General features: G+C 34.9%; 1 long non-coding RNA gene across 6 annotated transcripts in view; it reads left to right on the top strand.

Annotated features, from left to right (window-relative positions):
• LOC103882482 overlaps window positions 1-19904 on the top strand; it is a 59425-nt gene that overhangs the window by 37156 nt on the left and 2365 nt on the right. For 5 of the 6 annotated variants that reach the window (XR_002520630.2, XR_002520627.2, XR_002520628.2 and 2 more), the window contains one exon: window positions 13229-13286. This is a non-coding gene — a long non-coding RNA (uncharacterized LOC103882482). Of the gene's footprint in view, window positions 1-12546; window positions 12733-13228; window positions 13287-19904 lie in introns of all 6 variants that reach the window. The other variant, XR_002520629.2, reaches the window with a different exon arrangement.

A 19904-nucleotide genomic window follows, 5' to 3' on the forward strand; every position in this document is an offset into this window, starting at 1 on the left:
TATTTTTCATGTAGTTTCTGTTCTGCAGTTGGTTTAATTACTTTACTACTATTCACCATTTTATTCATGGAGGATACATCTGATGTTTCTACTGTACTGTATGTTTTGTGCATTGAGTTTCTAAATCCTGTTATTACATTAATGTCTGCATTTTACATTTTATTATTTTTCAGATTTACTTGGCCTTTTCAAAGTATTTTTAAAAAATCATATTCAACATATCAACATTATATTCTTGTCTGATAACTCTAATACTTGCAGACTTTATGGGTTTAACATTTCATTATTTTCTGCTAATTCATATGGAGAGAAATGTTTAAATATTTTCCTCTTATTTATATATATATGTTAATTTTAGGCTTATCATATAACTTAGAATTTTATGTGAATTCTTTGAGACTTGTTTTGAAAATACACATTCTTCTGGATTTTTTTTTTAACCTTTTCTGGGAGTCTGAGGGTAAAACCAACCTGGAACCACTCTAAAAGAAATTTTCAGCTTGGAGATTTTTGTCCCAAAGGTGATGGTAAATCTGTCCCCAGACTCATATAAATGCAAACTTGCTGTTAAGAATTCTCAAAGAAATTTGCAGCAACATGAATGAAACTGGAGGACATTATGTTAAACGAAATAACCCAGGCCTGGATAGACAAAAACACTGCATAAAATTACTCATATATGGAACCTAAAAAAGTTACTGTCATAGAAGTGTAGACAGTAGAGGCTGGGCACGGTGGCTTACTCCTGCAATTCCAGCACTTTGGGAGGCTGAGGGGGGTGGATCACCTGAGGTCTGCAGTTGGAGAGCAGCCTGGCTAACATGGTGACACCCCGTCTCTAATAAGAATACAAAAATTAGGTGGGCCTGGTGGCGCATGCCTGAAATCCCAGCTACTCGGGAGGCTGAGGCAGGAGAATCGCTTGAATCCGGGACAGGGAGGTTGAAGTGAGCTGAGATGGCACCATTGCACTCCAGCCTGGGTGACTGAGTAAGACTCTGTCTCAAAAAACAAAACAAAACAAAACAAAGTATAGACAGTAGAATAGAGGCTATCAGAGATAGAGGGTTGGCGGGAAGGGGGAACAGTTGCTCAGTGTGTAGAGTTGCAGTTAGACAGGAAGAATAAGTTATGGTGTTCTATTACACAGTAGAGTGACTATAGCTAATAGTGTATTGTATATCTCAAGGTAACTAGAAGAGAGGATTTTGAATACTATCACCATAAAGAAATGATAAATTAAAATGACACATATGCTAATTATCTTTATTTGTTTATTATACAATGTATACATGCAATGAAACATCAAACTGCACCACATAAATATGTGCAATTATCGTGTGTCAATTATAAACAAAATAATACTTAAAGAATTTTCGTAGTAAACATTTTCTTTTTTGTTCAGCTTCACTGGGAATCAGAGACTGGTAAACATATCTCTGCTAACTCTCTCCAGTCAGGTTTTAACTGACTTTAACTTATGATTGTTCAGAAGCCTTGGTTTTCTCCGAATTTCTCTTAACTGAGCTGCCATTCTGCCAGCACCCTAGTCACTGTCCTCCTCTCTCCAGTGCAGTTGACTGATTATAATAGAGGCTTTAGGCTATCAGTGATGGACACTTGACTCCAGGTTAATGTCAGCTCCAGCACTCACAGAATTCTCTCCTATTCTGTACACAGGATTTTTGTTGTTTTCACATTTTATTCATCAAAATTAGTTGTATGGTTATGGGAAGTGATTCCATTAATGTTTAGTTTGCCATATTGCAAAATAATGGAAGTCTTTGTATTTTTCTATGTTTAGTTTTCAAATTGTTGAGCATACTCTATATGTGGTATTTAAGGATAACCAACACAAGTAGTAACAGTTAGATAAAAACATTTATACAATGGCACGTAACGTCTGACTTTGGATAGGTTGTTTTAACCAACCAAAGTCAGATATTATGTGCTATCATATAAATGTAAATTATATAATTTTATATAATTATTAAAGAAATTAGTACAACAAAATGCAGGTTAGTGCGTTTTACAGATGGAGAAAACCATTACTAAGTTTCTTCACAATGACAATGGCCATTTTTTCCTTTATTTAACTTTATTTTCAAAGTAAACTAAAAAAATTCAGAAATGTTCCTGGCATATTATCTTGATAATTATCACTAATAATTATTCTGATTATTAACACAACCAATGCTACAAATGCTAGGGCACAAAAACTTCCTATATAACTTTATTTATTCATTAAATATAGTATAAGATTAATAATATCTTCATAGCAGAACTAAGGATGCTATTTATTTCTTATCAAAATTTCTTGGGATATATTTAGACCTGGCTTATTTATTTTTCTGGAACATGATGATTCCTGAGGCAGAAACAATAACCATGTATGCTAAATGAAAACTATATTTTTTGTTAGTTTGTTTTGATGCAGAATCTCGCTCTGGTTACCTGGGCCAGAGTGCAGTGGCACGATCTCAGCTCACTGCAACCTCTGCCTCCTGGGTTCAAGCAATTCTCCTGCCTTAGCCTCTTTAGTAGCTGGGATTACAGGTGCCTGTCACCTCCCCCAACTAATTTTTATATTTTTTTAGTAGAGACGGGTTTTCGCCATGTTGGCCAGGCTTGTTTCGAACTCCTGACCTCAGGTGATCTGCCCGCCTCAGCCTCCCAAAGTGCTGGGATTACAGGTGTGAGTGACTGCACCCGGCCAGTGAAAACTTTCGTGAGCTAACATTGGAGGTGCTCACCTTGATGCAGTCACATCAACTAAGAAAAGCCTGAAAATGTTTTGTGTTAAAGCTGATAATCAGTCACATTACGCTTAGCTAAAGCCTGTACAATTACTGCAGTCAAATTGTTTAGCACCTCTGTTGAAGACCATTTAGATTCTACTTGTTATTTCTAATGTTTCTATTGCATTTTCGTTTTTAATAATCACAGTATTGTAGTACGTAAAAGCTCACAAAGCTGTTTCTCTCATGTTGTCCCAGTCATATGTTCTATGAAAGAACAGAAAACATAAGTGTAATTAACATTCACTACATAAACAAAACAAAAAAAAATAGATGAGAACAAGAAAAGTGAAGAAGTTTACCTTACGTCATACAAGAAATCACTTGCAGCACACAATTTCTAGTTCTGACAGCTTGATCTTCCATATTTATCTGTGAGAGATTTATGAAGACATCTTTCTCTCAATAACAAGAGCTGGGAAACTTACAGAATCTCAAGGCCCTATATCTATCTAAAAGATTAAGAACAAAGTTAAGAGAAAACTTGTGGCCTGAACAGAAGAGTTGTAGGAGATTCCCCCCAAGACCTCAACTGAGCTATCTGGATCTTTTAAAGTCATATTTTAGGGTAATGCATCTCGTAGGTCAATGTGGTGTGACTGAAATGCTACTTTGGCTTTCTTGGCTTTAGACCACCTTGCTTTATTACAAGATGAATAACAACTTCTAGCATAGTAAAAGACAGGCAAGTTGATTGCAAGAAATAAGAGAGTACCTATTTTTAAAGATAGAAAATCATTATCAATGGAAAAATATATAAAAATCAATATTAGAATGTACTCGAAATGGTTAAGCTACAGAGGGATTGGCTGTTGAATTAAAAGGTGTCATCTTGTTGGCTTTCTGGGAGAAAGCCAAAGGCAGTATCCAAAGTGTTTTTCTTAGTTATGAATAAAAGCATCAGAATACATGGCAATTGTGATCAAAGGAATACAAACGAATTGAAGAGAGACGAGATGTGGATTACATCAGTAGCTCAGTAGGACAAGTGTCAGATTTATTGAACCCAGCAAGGACAATGTGTGAGACATCACCGTCTGGGCTGAGTTAATAATAAGAAGGGTGTTTTGTTTTTGTTTTTGTTTTTGTTTTATCCAAAATCTGCCAGAAATCTTGTGCTGGGACATTGAACCACACGGAATTGAAGTGGAAGAGTCTGAGTATTATCAAGAAACAGTTTTAGTTGACAGACTAAATAACGTCTGATATCAAATAAAGAATATTAGCCTGTGATTAAGGGTATGAGGTTTCCAACGGCTGATGCTGAATATGTAAAATAGAGAAGTCATGTTTCTTGTGTGGTCCTGAATTTCCCAACCATAGAAAGATTAGGAGTGATTCTGGAAATTTTGTATTTGGTAGAAACATCTAAGGAGCTACTCCAAATAAATAAATGCACAAAGGTTTTCACCCCACTCACATGATGTATGGACTACTTCGGGTCCATGGATCCCAGATGATAACTTAGTTGTCCTAAGTTAACGTAGAGATCATCTAATTCTAAAAGTTTATACAGCAGTAATAAGATCAAAACAATATTAGAGGATAAAGGGTAAATCTAATATTCTAATTTTTCAGTTGTGCCAACTGAACCTTAGAGAATTAAGGTGTCTCCTTCATATTCAACAAGCCTATCCTTTTCCCATTTGGGGCTATTGCAAGTCACTAATATACCTCTCATCTTCTCATTTGTTCTTTGTATTTGAGCAACCATTGCTAACCCAAGCTTAGCCCAAGTCACTAGAAAAGTGTTTCCTGTCTTTGAAAACAAACTACTGGGACAATGTCATCAATATTTTGATTTTTGAAACTTTTATTTTATCTTGAGGAGAGTGTGTGTTAACTACTAATGTGTTTTCATGCCCATGAGGAATAGCATATTTGAAAGGAATACAGTATTAATTTTGACCTCCCAGCAATGCATTCTTTAAAATTCAACATAAGCGTCTTTCCTAATCTCTTTCCCTTTGCTTCTCCTTTCTGGTTAGTACTTCTAAAGCAAGTTAATTGAGATTGATAAAGCAAAACTGTTAGATATTTATAAATCAGAAGCGGTAATTTGTAACTGTGTCTGATCCACAAGAGAGTTTAGTGAGTAGGTAAAGGAGAGACAGAGAAAGGTGTTTAATATCGTACATTTTCGTGGAAATTATGTTAAGGACAAGCTTCCATGCTGGCGAGAACCTCACTTAAACTGAATTCAGAATCACAAGACCATTCAAAATTCACCTTCACTGTACATATTGGGGTTTATTGTTGGTTAAATAATTAGGTAGGCAGATATCTGGGTACAGGGAAAGTATGGAAGGAATGCTACTGACAGAAGCATAAGCAGTCATATATCATCTATAAGAGCTGTTTCAGAATACTGTTATTCTGAGCTCCAGTAAATTACCTGTGCTGAGAGAAAACAGGCTGAGTTAATAATAAGAGGGTTTTTTGTTTGTTTGTTTTTTGGTTTTTTTCCCCAAAATCTTCCAGAAGTCCTGTGCTGGGACACTGAACCACATTGAATTGAAGAGTCTGAGTATTATCAACAATTTTAGTTGAAAGACTAAATATCATCTGATGTCAAATAAAAAATATTAGCCTATGATTGAGGTTGTGAGGTTTTCTCAATTACTGATGCTGAGCATGTGAAGTAGAGAAGTCAGGTTTCTTATGAGGTCCTGAATTTCCCAACCATTGAAAGATTAGGAGTGATTCAGGACATTTCTTTGATTTGCCAGAAACTTCTAAGGAGCCACTCCATATAAATAAATGCACGAAGGTTTTCATCCAACTCAAATGATGTATGGACTACTTTGGGTGATCGCTAAAGTTAACTTAGAGATCATCTAATTCTAAAAGTTTATACAGTAGTAATAAGATCAAAACCATATTAGAGGATAAAGGGTAAATCTAATATTCTACTTTTACAGTTGTGCCAAATGAACGTTAGAGAATTAAGGTGTCTCCTTCATATTCAACAAGTCTATCCTTTTCCCATTTGGTGCTATTGCACTTCACTAATATACCTCTCATCTTCTCATTTGTTTTTTATATTTGAGCAACCAGTGCCAATCGAAGCCTAGCCCAACTTGCTAGAAAATATTTTTGGCTTTGAGTGCTGCTATGATTGTGCTCACAACAAAAATGAATCTGACAGAGAACAGAGAAAGAAATGGAAAATCAAATCAATGGAATTAAAGGAAAGATCTAGGACAATCTTTAAAAATCCATTAGCCGGCATAATTGGAAGTTATATGCATTCTTAGGAACTAGTCATGTTGTTCTTGTTCTCACTTTTCTCTGTTTCACTCAGAAATAGCCGTTCTCATTAAATTGAATTGTGATGTTGTTGTCACTATTGGGCTTAGGCATTCTATCCAAAAATAACTGATTGTTAAGTGATGAATGAGATGATTCACACACAAACTGCAGTTTGTAAGGTAACTAATACATTGAGTTTTTAAAAAGTATGTATATGCAGTGTGTCCATTTTGAATTTTATTTTAGTAGGATTTTACAGATCTATTTTGCATTTAATAAGATAAAAATTAGGCAGCTGAGTACAAGTTTCATATGCAAATAGCATTAATAGCATTAAGAGAGAGATTTTTTTAAAAAAACAGAGTTTAACCTTTTTTGAGAATACACCTGCTGTACTTTCATGTAAACATTTTTATATTTAAAAGTTAATTAAAAACCATTGGTTTTTTTGTTTTTTGTTTTGAGATGGAGTTTCACTCCTGTTGCCCAGGCTGGAGTACAATGGCACGATCTAGGCTGACTGAAACTTTCGCCTCCCGAGTTCAAGCAATTCTCCTGCTTCAGACTACCGAGTAGCTGGAACTACAGGCATGTACCACCATGCCTATAATTTTTTGTATTTTTAGTAGAGATGGGGTTTCGTCATGTTGGGCAGGCTGGTCTCGAACTTCTGACCTCAGGTGATTCGCCCGCCTCAGCCTCCCAAAGTGCTGGGATTACAGGTATGAGCCACTGCTCCTGGCCTGTAATCATCCTTAATCTAGTAAAGATAAATACAAAGGTCTTAAAGTTTCTTCTCTAATTCCTGAACAATACTTAGGGATTTGGTATAAAATATTCAGAAGCTGCATCAACAAATTTTTACATTGTGGTTTTAGATAAAAAGAAGGCTCAATTTCAAAAATGCTGAGTGAGTGATAGGACAGTGTGATATTTCAGATAGATTGAAATTTTTCTGTCAAGAAATCTTACAAATTCAGCCGGGCATGGTGGCTCACGCCTGTAATCCCAGCACTTTGGGAGGCCAAGGCGGGTGGATCATGAGGTCAGGAGATCGAGACCATCCTGGCTAACACAGTGAAACTCCGTCTCTACTAAAAATACAAAAAAGTAGCCGGGCGCGGTGGCGGGTGCCCGTATTCCCAGCTACTCGGGAGGCTGAGGCAGGAGAATGGCGTGAACCCGGGAGGCAGAGCTTGCAGTGAGCCAAGACGGAGCCACTGCACTCCAGTCTGGGCGACAGAGCGAGACTCTCAAAAAAAAAAAAAAAAAAAAAAGATATCTTACAAATTCCACCCTTTCCTTTGACCTCTTTAGAAATCATACCTGCATGCAAGTGAAGGATTGTGACATTAAAGAAAAAAAACTTGGATCATCTCTAGTTGTAAAATATTACAGGCATCCAAAGATATGATATTTAAAATTTTCATTTAAGCAAATTATATCTGATATACTTCATATCTTACTCTGTTTTAGTTGCCTGAGTTTTCTCAGATATTTTAAAAGTTACTTTATTGAGATATGATTGACCATACAAAAAAGCTATCCCTATTTAATCTATATGACTTGAAGATTTTGGAGATAAGTGTACACCCAGGAAATCATCATCACAATATATGCCATAAACATATCCATTACCTCCAAAAGTTTCCTCTTGCCCTCTTTATTTATTGTTACTTTTCTGTCATAAGAAGGGATAACAGAAGATACACCCTTTAGCAAATTGGAAAGTATACAATGTAAAATAAACTATAGGCACTATACTGTATAGTAAATCTCCAGGACTTATTTATCTTGCATCACTGAAACTTTGTACCCTTTGACTAATTATGTGTCCTTTGACCAACAACCTTCACACCATAAAAATATTTGTTAAATAGCTTGATTTAATTATCCCACACACACATTGTACACACATACTATGTTTTACATTATATATACAATTTTACTGTTATATGTTTATACAAGTAATTATGCTCATAATGAAAAATAAGGAAACAATAAAAAGTATTGGATTGGGAATCAATGCAGAATTAGGTTCAAATCTTGATTATCTCTTCAATTATTTTTGTGACAATGGGCAAGATTTACTTCTCTGGATCTCTTCTTCATCTGTAAGTTTAGAGTTTTGGGTTAGGTGAGCTTTAAAGTTTCTTTTAGCTCTTAATTATACAAATTATTTCTCAAATAATTGTAATTATTCCTTGGAAAATTCTTAGAGAAGGATTTTTGTAAATGAATATTTAAAAAATCACACAGGACAGGAGAATAAAATATGTAATTTCAAGTTTTAATAATTAAAATCAGATTTATTTCCTAAAGTATTAATCTAAGACTGTAACTGTGTGTTAGAAATTCCTAGTTTATGCTTTTCCTTGTATCTTGGGTTCTCTTCCTTGACCTTGACATGTCCATTTAATGAAACCCGCTCAAATTTGAGGTAGGTTTAATTTGTTTCTCACAAATCTCCTATATCTGCTTTTACTTATGTTCTTACACCTCTGAATTCTCTTGGCCTCTTGTCCTAGGGCACCTCAGCATAAGCCTCCTTTGTTAGTAATATGTTATATTAATGCCTTAAGGCCTTGAACTATTCACTCATCCTGAAATACTTTCTTCAGATCTTTCTGACTGGCTTTTTCTTGTTATCCAGGTCTTAGTTTATATTCTACTGCTGCAGTAAGCTCTCTGATCATCTAACGTAAAGTAACTTCCCAGTTACTGTCTATTTTATTGTGATGTTTTACTTTCTTCATAGCAGTATTTAAAGTTATTTTATGTATGTCTCTCTCATTAAAATGTAAGTTTCCTGGAGACAAAAGATGCCCAATAAATATGTAAGTAACGACGATAATTTTTTGCATGTGTGCATTTTATTCATTTTGCTGGAGAAGGCATTCACCTTCGAATAGAGTTACTTCTGTTTCATTTCTTTTATCTTCTGCAATATCTGATGTATGGTCTTGCACACCAGAAATTCTCTGTAGATATTCTTAATGGAATTATGTTAATGTGGAAGAAAAAAAAAAGTAGAAAATTGGAGCTGTTACTCTCATTCTATTTGCCAAATGTAGTTTCTACTGTAACATCATTTCATTTTGTGGGTTCTTGATTTGATAAAAAAAATAAAGAAAAGAAAGAGAATCCCACAGTTTTAAGATGCTTACTTAAAAATCCATATCAAGGCCAAGCAATTGCATGCCCAAAGGAAACCTTGATTTAATAGTTTTCTAAAAAGATGTCCATATCTATTTAACTGCCATTCAGAAAAATCATGAGTTTATTTAAATAAAAGGTATTTAGAACTACAGTTCTTATGATAAACCTACAAATATAATTGTTTATTAATATAACTAGGAACAAATTTTATAGACCTTATATAATCACAGAATAATCAATCCACCAGAAATGTAACTTTTTTTAACTAATGATTTTGAAATGTCAAATGATATATAATGCTTTAATTGATCTAGGCTATTCAGAAACACCTAAGTCACTGTGACTGTATAAAAGAAATAAAAGCAGAAGATTTGTAAAGTGTCTAGTTCATTTTTACGTCAACAGGAGAATAAATGAAAGCAATGTTTTATTTATTCAACATACTCTGGACTGGATTAAGGTCAGACTTCCTACTTTGAAGTTAAATTTACTATAAAATTGATTCGTTTTTACTATAAAATTCATTAGAATGTGAGAACAAGGAGGGATTCTAGCAGTCATTCAAATGAGGTTATTATAGGTGAGGAAACTGAACTAAAACAATCTATTCAATTTTGTAAGACTAGCTACTCTAGATTAGTTCAGCTTTAAAGGTTGGCTAGATGTCCAGATGTAAGCACCTGCCTCTTACTCCAAAATATAGCCTTTGACTCCTATTTCAAGGGACACGAAAGAGTAAAATTCTGTAACAGGTACTCAGCAGGGTTGGAAGCTAATAGGTTTTGGACTCATCTATTACATATCAAGAAAAGGATCTCCAGTTTATAATAATATATTGTAATCAAATCAATACAGTAATATTAAAATTATATCAAGTTCTGAAAAATATCTTTGAATATTTGGGAGACACTTGTGGATCTAATACTGCTTTCTTTATGAAATTTAATAAGATTTACATTGTCTATGATGACTAACATTCTGGTTATCAGAATGCAAAGTAGCAGAGAAGTATGTAAAGGTACTGCTTTAATGTGTGTATTAGTAGGAATTATTTCAGTTGCAAAAGGTAAGAATTCAGCTCAAATTAGTTTATACAAAAGAAACTCACTGACTGGGAAGAAAAGAATAGCTTCAAGTGGAAAGCAAGAGCTATAGAAAAACACAGCACCTAGGGCAGGAATTATGCACTCAGAATCGCTAAAATCTTCTCTCTCTCTTTTGTTAGCTGTGCTTAGCTTCATTCTTCATATTTTAAATAAGATACGGCCCCTGGCCATTCCAGTAGTATTTCCTCTCAGTTTAGCAACACTGCCCTTTCCCTTAAAGGGCAACAGCTTATTTATTCCAGGTTCTGTAGATTAATATTAAGGAAGGTCTTGAATTGGCACAGCTTAGGATATTTGTTGGAACAGGGGAATAGAGAATTCCTGTAACAAGATAACATGACTGAAATGTTCACAAAAACCACGTGCCACTGGGGAATAGTGATTCTACCTCTCAAAAGATGCTACATTGTAAAAAAAATGCAACGCTAAGAAAACGTACCCCTTAGAATATTCTTGATAATGGAATTTGCCATGCTAATGTCCCATAAGTTAGTTGTTACAGAGGTGGCATTGTCAATTTCCGGTATTGCCCTTATGCAGCTTACTAGTTTACAAAGATTAAAAAATGATAAAACCTAATATTGGTGGAGGTGAAGTGAGAGGGGCCTTCACATAACTCTGGAGGAAGTGTAAATTGGTAAAACCTTTTTGTAAAGCAATTGGATAAAATATCAAGAAAATTAAAATAGTTCACACTTGTAGATATGGTAATTCCACTTCTAAAAGGAAAATTAATAACATAATTAAAATGTGGGTACATATTTGTGTGTAATGTTTTATGTAATTTGAGTATTAGAAAGAAAATCAATATTCAGTAACGTTTACACTGTTAAATATAAATATAATCATGTACCACATAAGGATGTTTCAGTCAAGACAGGTGACATATACAGGCCAATAAGAGTATAACACTGTATTTTTACTGTTCATTTTCTACGATCAGATACACAGATGCTTACATTGTGCAACAGCTGCCTACACTATTCAGCACAATAATGTGCTATACAGTTTTGTAGCCTCTAGGCTATGCCATCTAGCCTAATTGCATAGTAGACTATACCATCTACATTTGTGTAAGTATACTCTGTGATGTTCACATAATGAGGAAATCACCTAATGACACACTTTGCAGAAGGCACCCCATTGTTCAATAACGCATGACTGAATGTGATAGGCTACTATGCAGATTACACCTAATACCCTCACATGATTTTAATAATATACTGTCATTGCAAACTTGAAACAACTTCCTTTTTAAGTTGTTGCCAATGATGTAAATTCATGCAAACTCATTGGATAAAATTACATATATGTATCATAAAACTATATATCAAAATTAAAAATGCAAATATGACCTAGAAATTTTATTTTTAGGAATCTATCTCATAGATATTCTAGTATATACTCAAATAATGTTCACAGCAATACTGTTTGCAATAGAAAATGTCTGGAAATAAGTCAAATTTCCGACAATGAGTGACATATTGAATAAATTCTGCCATTAGAAAGGAATAATTTATATATTAATCCTCAAAATATGTTAAATGAAAAAGCAAAAGTTCAAACACTGTCTAGATAGTAGACCCTCATTTCTCTAGAAATAGATAACAGTTGTGTAGTAGACATGACTGTGTTCACTAACAGCTAGTTCTCTCCCTGGACATACAGAAGATTATAGTTCCCATACTTCTTGCAGTTAACTGAAGCCAGGAAACTAGGTCTGGCAAATACAATGAGTGCGACTGACTTTTGAGCTGACAAAAACGAAAAGCCCTTTTTAAATTCTGCCAGTATGCATGCACAGAGTCTTGTGTTGAAAATGTAGAGCCACAGGGTAAAAGCAGCTTGAATGGCTGACTCATATACAAGGACAACTGGCTGACAGTCACCAGGACTATCAAGAAGTTTGCAGAAACAAGAAATAAACTTTTACTGTTTTAAACTGTTGTAAATTTTGGGTTTTGTTTGCCACCAAATAAACCTACTCTATTCTGATTGTTGTAAGTGGTCAATTTGGGAAGTCAGATATATTTAAAATTGGCTTACTGCTGTAACATATACAGTCCAAATTACATAATGGCTCAAATGCAATAGAAGTCTCTTTTTGCTCACATATCGCTTCATTGAGATTCTACATTAATTGTAATGATGAGGGTGGGGGTGTCTTATGTTGTACAGTTGTCACCCAGGATGACCGACTTTGTAACATTTTTTCCCACTGACTTCCAAAGTTCTCAAAGATAGCAAAATTCATTTGGAAGAAGGAGAAGGAGCATGGAGAATTGCAGATGGAGATTTTTATGGGAAGGCTTGGAGGTTGCACATTACTACTTTTACTTGTTGGCTAGGAATCTATCACGTGGTGACACCTAAGTGCCAGTGAGTCTGACAATGCGGCAATTTGGTTGCGTGCCATGGTAAGAGGCAAAAAATTTTGCTCGATAGTTACCAGTTTTTGCCACAGATGAAGGGATTTTTCATTGTATAATTAGTTATTACTGCTTGAATTTAAAAGAGGAAAATATAGTTTTCAAATAAAAATGCAAAAGTGGCACAAAAAATTATTTTTTTTTTGCTTTAATTTTGTGCATTTATTTGGCTATTATTAAAGTAAATAATGCTCTTTACAGAAAATGTAGAAAGTAACACAAAAGAAAAATAAGCAGAAAAAGTCATCCAATAACCCCCATGATCCCAGTATAATAATCTTTTTTAAGGTAACTGAAATGACCATCCTTCTTTTACAATTGCAAATGCTAACCCCCAGGGATTTTAAGAAATTTGTCAGCTCTAGTAAGCGGTAGAGCACAGAGAAAAGAGAAGCCAGGGAAGCTTTTAGAGAGCAGGAGGCAAGAAAGAAAATGACTTATGAATGTGGAAACGCAATTGACAAATGATTTTAAAATTTTGCAGGTTTAATTGCATGGAGAGAGGGAGCATAGAACAGGAGAAATATACCACAGCAACAGAGGTAAGGACCTCAGCTTTAGAGATTTCCCATTTTATTACAGTTATATTTCCATTTAGATATGTTATTTAGATATTAAGGTGTAACTGTCCAAAAGGCAGTATGAACCTGGGTTCTGGATGAAGACCGGTCAGGATATTGTGTCAATGACAGTAGTTGAAGGCACTGGTGTTAAAGGTTGTAGAGAGAGTTGTGATGAGGCAGAATCTTGAGCAAGTTAAGAGTTAGATATTGTACAGATTGTTGAAGGCTAGAATTGTTTGTTGTTGTTGTTGTTGTTTGTTTGTTTCTTTTCTTAAAGCCCTGGCCCATTTCCCTGAAGAGCTCTCACTGGAAAAGCCATAGTTGGATATGGCGTGAGAAGCTAGCCAGGATTCTAAATGGTGAATGTGGCCACCAGTTGGCTGCCTGGTATAAAATACATCCAGGTGTTCGATTCTCCTGAGTTCCAAGGCTAACTATTATTCTTAACTATTGTGTACATCCATTCCTATAAATATTAGAAGACCGGGAACTCAGATAGCTTATTTTGCTCCTGAATCTGTTACTAAGTAGCTAAATGAACTAAAAAACTAATTTTTCCAACCAGGGCTTAGATTTCCTCATATCTAAAATGAGAAGAATAGACTAAATAATCTCTAACTACCCAGCTCTGAAACCCAGACTCTATGATAAGAATAAGCTTTTTCCCAAACTCCCAAACTTAGTATTTTTTTATAGAAATGATTACTTTCTTCTTCATCCCCTGGTCATCTGCATAAATATCTCATCCATCCTCTAGACAATAACCATGATAGGGCAGAAAATCAATAATTTTCTCTGTGTCTTCTGTGGAATTTAACACAGAACATTGAAAATAGTAGCAATTAATAAAAATTTAAACAATAAACCATAACATAGATTTTTAAACTGAAAGCTTTGTGCTCTATGCTGATTTCTCTGATGATAACACGTTAAAGTTTGAAGCAGTGGTCATGAAAATGATCTTCTAGAACCATCATAATTAAAGTGTGGTGCTCCCTCTGTAATTATAAAATAAGGTTTGAGTGGCCACACAATGCCTTTCATACCTAGAATTCTAACAGATTAAAAACTTTCTTAAACATACAGTTCCAGGATCTATGACCTGGAGACATCTCCTTCTTGGATACTGTACATAGGGTGGTGATCTTCATTTATATTCATTCACTGAAGCCTTGGCTTTATGCTGCTTTGACAGCTTGTCAGGAATAAATCTTGTCAAGAAGGGCATTCTCTTTGGAGATTTTTATATAGCTTGTGTTGCTAGAAAGAAAAACATAGCAAGCTTGTTTAATCCAATTAATGAAGATCTGCAGGCTGTCTTGTGCAGCCGGTCAACTGGCAATGAAGGAAGTTAATTTTAAGGTCTATGAAAGCCTCCCATTTGTGGTGACAAACTCAGGAACTCAACTACTGTTAACTCTCTCCAACCATTTTGTAATTTCTTTTTGCTTTTATAACTGTAGCAATAGAAAAAGTATCTTTCCTTGCATAAGCAGAAATGGTTTAGTATTTGTATAACACGTTAATAGATAATTTATCAAAGAGAAATGGTTCATTATTTGTTTAAATGCATTAATAGATAATTTATCAAAATTACTAGATAATTAATAGATAATTCTTCAACATGGATCTAATTAGATTGACTATTTGGGTTTATATATTTTTCTCTAGCATTTACCCCTTCTGTTATACAGTGCTATGAAAAAATACTAAATTTGTAGTGATAAAAGTTGGTATAAGGTGCAAAATCTAACACTTGTAGGCTGTGAATGCAAGCCATTTCACTATTTTGGGCCTCAGTTTCTCATATATAAATTATGATAATACAGGTAGTACTATTTTTTATTGTCACAGGATGACTTTGAAGAAAACTATACAAATATTTGTGAGCTGTAAAATCCAAACATCATACAAATATAGGCGCTGCATATATGGTTTTCCCATATCAGCACTGTCAGAAAAAATACTGCCCCCAATTATTTACAATCACCAATAAAATGGAATTTTTTATCTTTACTGTGTTATGCAGTTAAGGAGCCATTATCCTGCAGATATTCCCTCAGATTTTTGCCGCACTCTGTGAAGATACATTATTTTCTCCCACTTTTCTAGCTGATGAGAAAAAGTATCAGGCAAAAATCTTCAGTGATTTTTCCCCAAAATACCAAGTTTCAACATTTTCTAGCACTTTAAACAATACAGACTACTTTCTACTTGTCTCATGCCACTTTAAATAGGATCATTAAGGGACACTCTCTCTGTTGAGATATTTAGACAGATCCCTTAACGAAGAAAGGCAGCAATTCAGACCAAGGTGTGGGCAAAGGATACTCCAGGATAAGGAAACACCAAGCACAAAAGGACCTTAGCCAGGACAGAATTGTTATTTCCAAGAAATACCAACATGTCTAGTACTAATGAAGTCAAATGAATGAGAGAAGAGTGGAAGGAGAGAAAGGCAATGTCTTGAGTAGTTGTCTGACTATATAGTCTCTCGTAGACCATGATAATTGTTTGCACCTTATTCTAAGTTCAGTGAAATGTCATTGAAGTCTATGCGGGAAAGCAACATGACATGATTTATGTTTTAAATGGATCATTTTAGCTCCTATGTGTGGTATGCAATTTAGCACAATACAAGCAGAGACAGGAATGGTAGGCATGACAGGGATCAAAGTAGATATACTAGTGACTTAGACTAGAGTGATAGAAATTGGGATAATGAACAATAGTCAGATTGGATAGATTTTAAGGATAATGTCAACAGTTATGTTACATTAAACATACTGCCCAAGGTAATTTATAGATTCAATGCCATCCCCATCAAGCTACCAATGACTTTCTTCACAGAATTGGAAAAAACTGTTTTAAAGTTCATATGGAACCAAAAAAGAGCCTGCATTGCCAAGACAATCCTAAGTCAAAAGAACAAAGCTGGAGGAATCATGCTACCTGACTTCAAACTATACTACAAGGCTACAGTAACCAAAACAGCATGGTACTGGTACCAAAACAGAGATATAGACCAATGGAACATACCAGAGTCCTCAGAAATAATACCACACATCTACAGCCATCTGATCTTTGACAAACATGACAAAAACAAGAAATGGGGAAAGGATTCCCTATTTAATAAATGGTGCTGGGAAAGTTGGCTAGCCATAAGTAGAAAGCTGAAACTGGATCCTTTCCTTACTCCTTATACGAAAATTAATTCAAGATGGATTAGAGACTTAAATGTTAGATCTAATACCATAAAAACCCTAGAAGAAAACCTAGGTAATACCATTCAGGACATAGGCATGGGCAAGGACTTCATGTCTAAAACACCAAAGCAATGGCAAGGAAAGCCAAAATTGACAAAGGGATCTAATTAAACTAAAGAGCTTCTGCACAGCAAAAGAAACTACCATCAGAGTGAACAGGCAACCTACAGAACAGGAGAAAATTTTTGCAATCTACTCATCTGACAAAGGGCTAACATCCAGAACCTACAAAGAACTCAAACAAATTTACAAGAAAAAAGCAAACAACCCCATCAAAAAGTGGGCAAAGGATATGAACAGACATTTCTCAAAAGAAGACATGCATACAGCCAACAGACACATGAAAAAATGCTCATCATCACTGGCCATCAGAGAAATGCAAATCAAAACCACAATGAGATACCATCTCACACCAGTTAGAATGGCAATCATTCAAAAGTCAGGAAACAACAGGTGCTGGAGAGGATGTGGAGAAATAGGAACACTTTTACACTGTTGGTGGGATTGTAAACTAGTTCAACCATTATGGAAAACAGTATGGCTATTCCTCAAGGATCTAGAACTAGAAATATCATATGACCCAGCCATCCCTTTACTGGGTGTATACCCAAAGGATTATAAATCATGCTGCTATAAAGACACATGCACACGTATGTTTATTGCGGCACTATTCACAATAGCAAAGACTTGGAATCAACCCTAATGTCCGTCAGTGACAGACTGGATTAAGAAAATGTGGCACATATACACCATGGAATACTATGCAGCCATAAAAAAGGATGAGTTTGTGTCCTTTGTAGGGACATGGATGCAGCTGGAAACCATCATTCTCAGCAAACTATCGCAAGAACAGAAAACCAAACACCGCATGTTCTCACTCATAGGTGGGAATTGAACACTGAGATCACTTGGACTCAGGAAGGGGAACATCACACACCGGGGCCTATCATGGGGAGGGGGGGAGAGATTGCATTGGGAGTTATACCTGATGTAAATGACGAGCTGATGGGTGCTGACGAGTTGATGGGTGCAGCACACCAACATGGCACAAGTATACATATGTAACAAACCTGCACATTGTGCACATGTACCCTAGAACTTAAAGTATAATAATAATAATAATAATAATAATAAATAAGTAGACAGCTGTTAGCACGTAAAAAAAAAAAAGAATTGAGAAAAGAGAGTACTAAAACTAGCTCAGGATTTTGGTATGAGCAAATTTGAATTACAACCTGAACAGAGTTGAAAACATTAAAAAATAACCATCATAAATTTTCACCACACCTTACAAGATGCGTTTGTGATTTGTGGATTATTGTGTATGGATATGTGTGTTCACATGTGTTTGTGATTATCACTTAGAAATTACTTGTAAAAAATTTCACAAAATTCTGGAAATATGCAATTAAAAATAAACCATAAACTATGGCTCAAAACTTATATCATACAATTGATCTTTGCCAAGGAATTCAGCTTTTCTGTTACAGGAGAGTATTAAAAAAAATTTACCTATAACAAGTAACTTTGAAGGGACTGGAATTAGTTTTGTAAGGGGTATGGCATACTGGAAAAAACCAGGACACAATTTTTTCTACAGATAATCATTATCAGTTTTAATTTGTTTTAATTGCATGCTTTATCTCCCTTCCAATTTAGTCATTTAAAAATTAAAAATTGATTCTGTAAAACTCATTACTATACCATCAGTGTGGCCCTTTTGTGTCAGCTACTTTTAAATCCAAGGAAGAAAATGGCTAATTTAATGAGGAAGTTTAAGAAAGAAAGAAAAGTTCAAAGAAAAATAATGAGGCACAGTTCCCTCTGGATCTGTTTCTAATGTTTAATACAAGAAAATGTCAGCAGTATTTTAAGATTCACAGAAATTATTGTGATACAGGCAACATTATATAGGCTTACACACCAACAAGAGGCTTAGCATGAGACTATCCATGGAGTAGGCAGAATATATGTTACTGACTTTTATTAGAGGCAGTGTGGTATATAGTAAATAGATTACCATTTTTCATGTTTCTTCTGCTATTGTAAGCATGTCATTCAATGGCATGATATCCTAGTCTGATGGCATTGTCAGAATCAAAAGTTCAGAGGTGAAGTAACTGGTCACAGTCTTGCATAAGCAGAAAAAAGATAAAAACATGATTTTTTTTTTTTTTTTTTTTTACCCCAAGAGCAGCATAGAGGTTGGTTAAAGCCAGCTAATGACATTTTTCCTGCACAATATTGGTCACAAAATTAGTTTATTTTGAAGAATGATATTGGAGACAGAGGTCTAAAAGAGGGGTTCTCATCCTCCTGGTATTTAAATTTTTTCCTGGCGGCTATTAAATAGTGAGAAAGACAGTCTTTGGGACTTACTCTGCTTTTGGAAGAATATAGATTAACTATGGGAAAGAAACTGAGGAAGCAAAAGCATTAATTATGTATTCTGAGAAAAGCATAGAACCTTTTCTCTACCTCCCTGAATTTCCCTTGTCTTTTCCCCCTGCTCTGTACTGAGAAAAGAAAGCTCTCTCAGAAACCTTTCGAAGGACTGGATCTTAAAAGATTTCTGCTTAAAAATGCCCGTTCCGCTCTTTCAGTGAAAAAAATACAACTTATTTTCAAAGCCCAGCATCATTATTATACATCATATATATTTTCCATCCAAGAAGAATTATTGTTTCTTTCTCAATACTGTCATATTTGCTGTGTGTGTACATAGCAATTGTTCTGGACCACAGGCAAACCAAGGGCATTTACCAGAGACCCACCTACTTGGTGGTTCATGAGTTCGTTTTTTTCAGTGGCTTCCATTAGAATGCCAGAAATTTTGCTTGCCTTCTTAGCCTCTTAGATGTAGCTTGTAAATCTTTAAATTCACCAAGAAAAAGCATCAGTGTACTGAATATTGCATTTACCTTTCTAGACTTTTCTCTGACATGCTGGCCTGCCAAGTCTGATGACGGCCTTAGAAGATATTGAATACCTTCACATAAATCCTTTTCAATATTATTTTCATGTTTTATAGCTGTCTCAGAAGAATGGCTGATCTGAAATATGCTAGACTATCATTGACAAGAATAAAAAATATTACTGTTAGATTTTATGGTAGCAAAACAAAGCAAAAATCAGTGGTATGTAAAAATATATCAAATTTCTTGAGAAAAAAGCCTATGCAAGAAACTTCATTTATGTAAGGTGTAAAATCAATGAGGTTGACAGCTGTATACACCAGTAAAACCACCATCCCAATAAAAAAGTAACATTTTTCATCATTTCTCAAAGATCCTTACTATACCTTCACAGTTAGTCCTTCCCTTGATCCTCA

This window comes from Papio anubis, chromosome 2, assembly GCF_008728515.1.
Source record: "Papio anubis isolate 15944 chromosome 2, Panubis1.0, whole genome shotgun sequence".
NCBI lineage: Eukaryota > Metazoa > Chordata > Mammalia > Primates > Cercopithecidae > Papio > Papio anubis.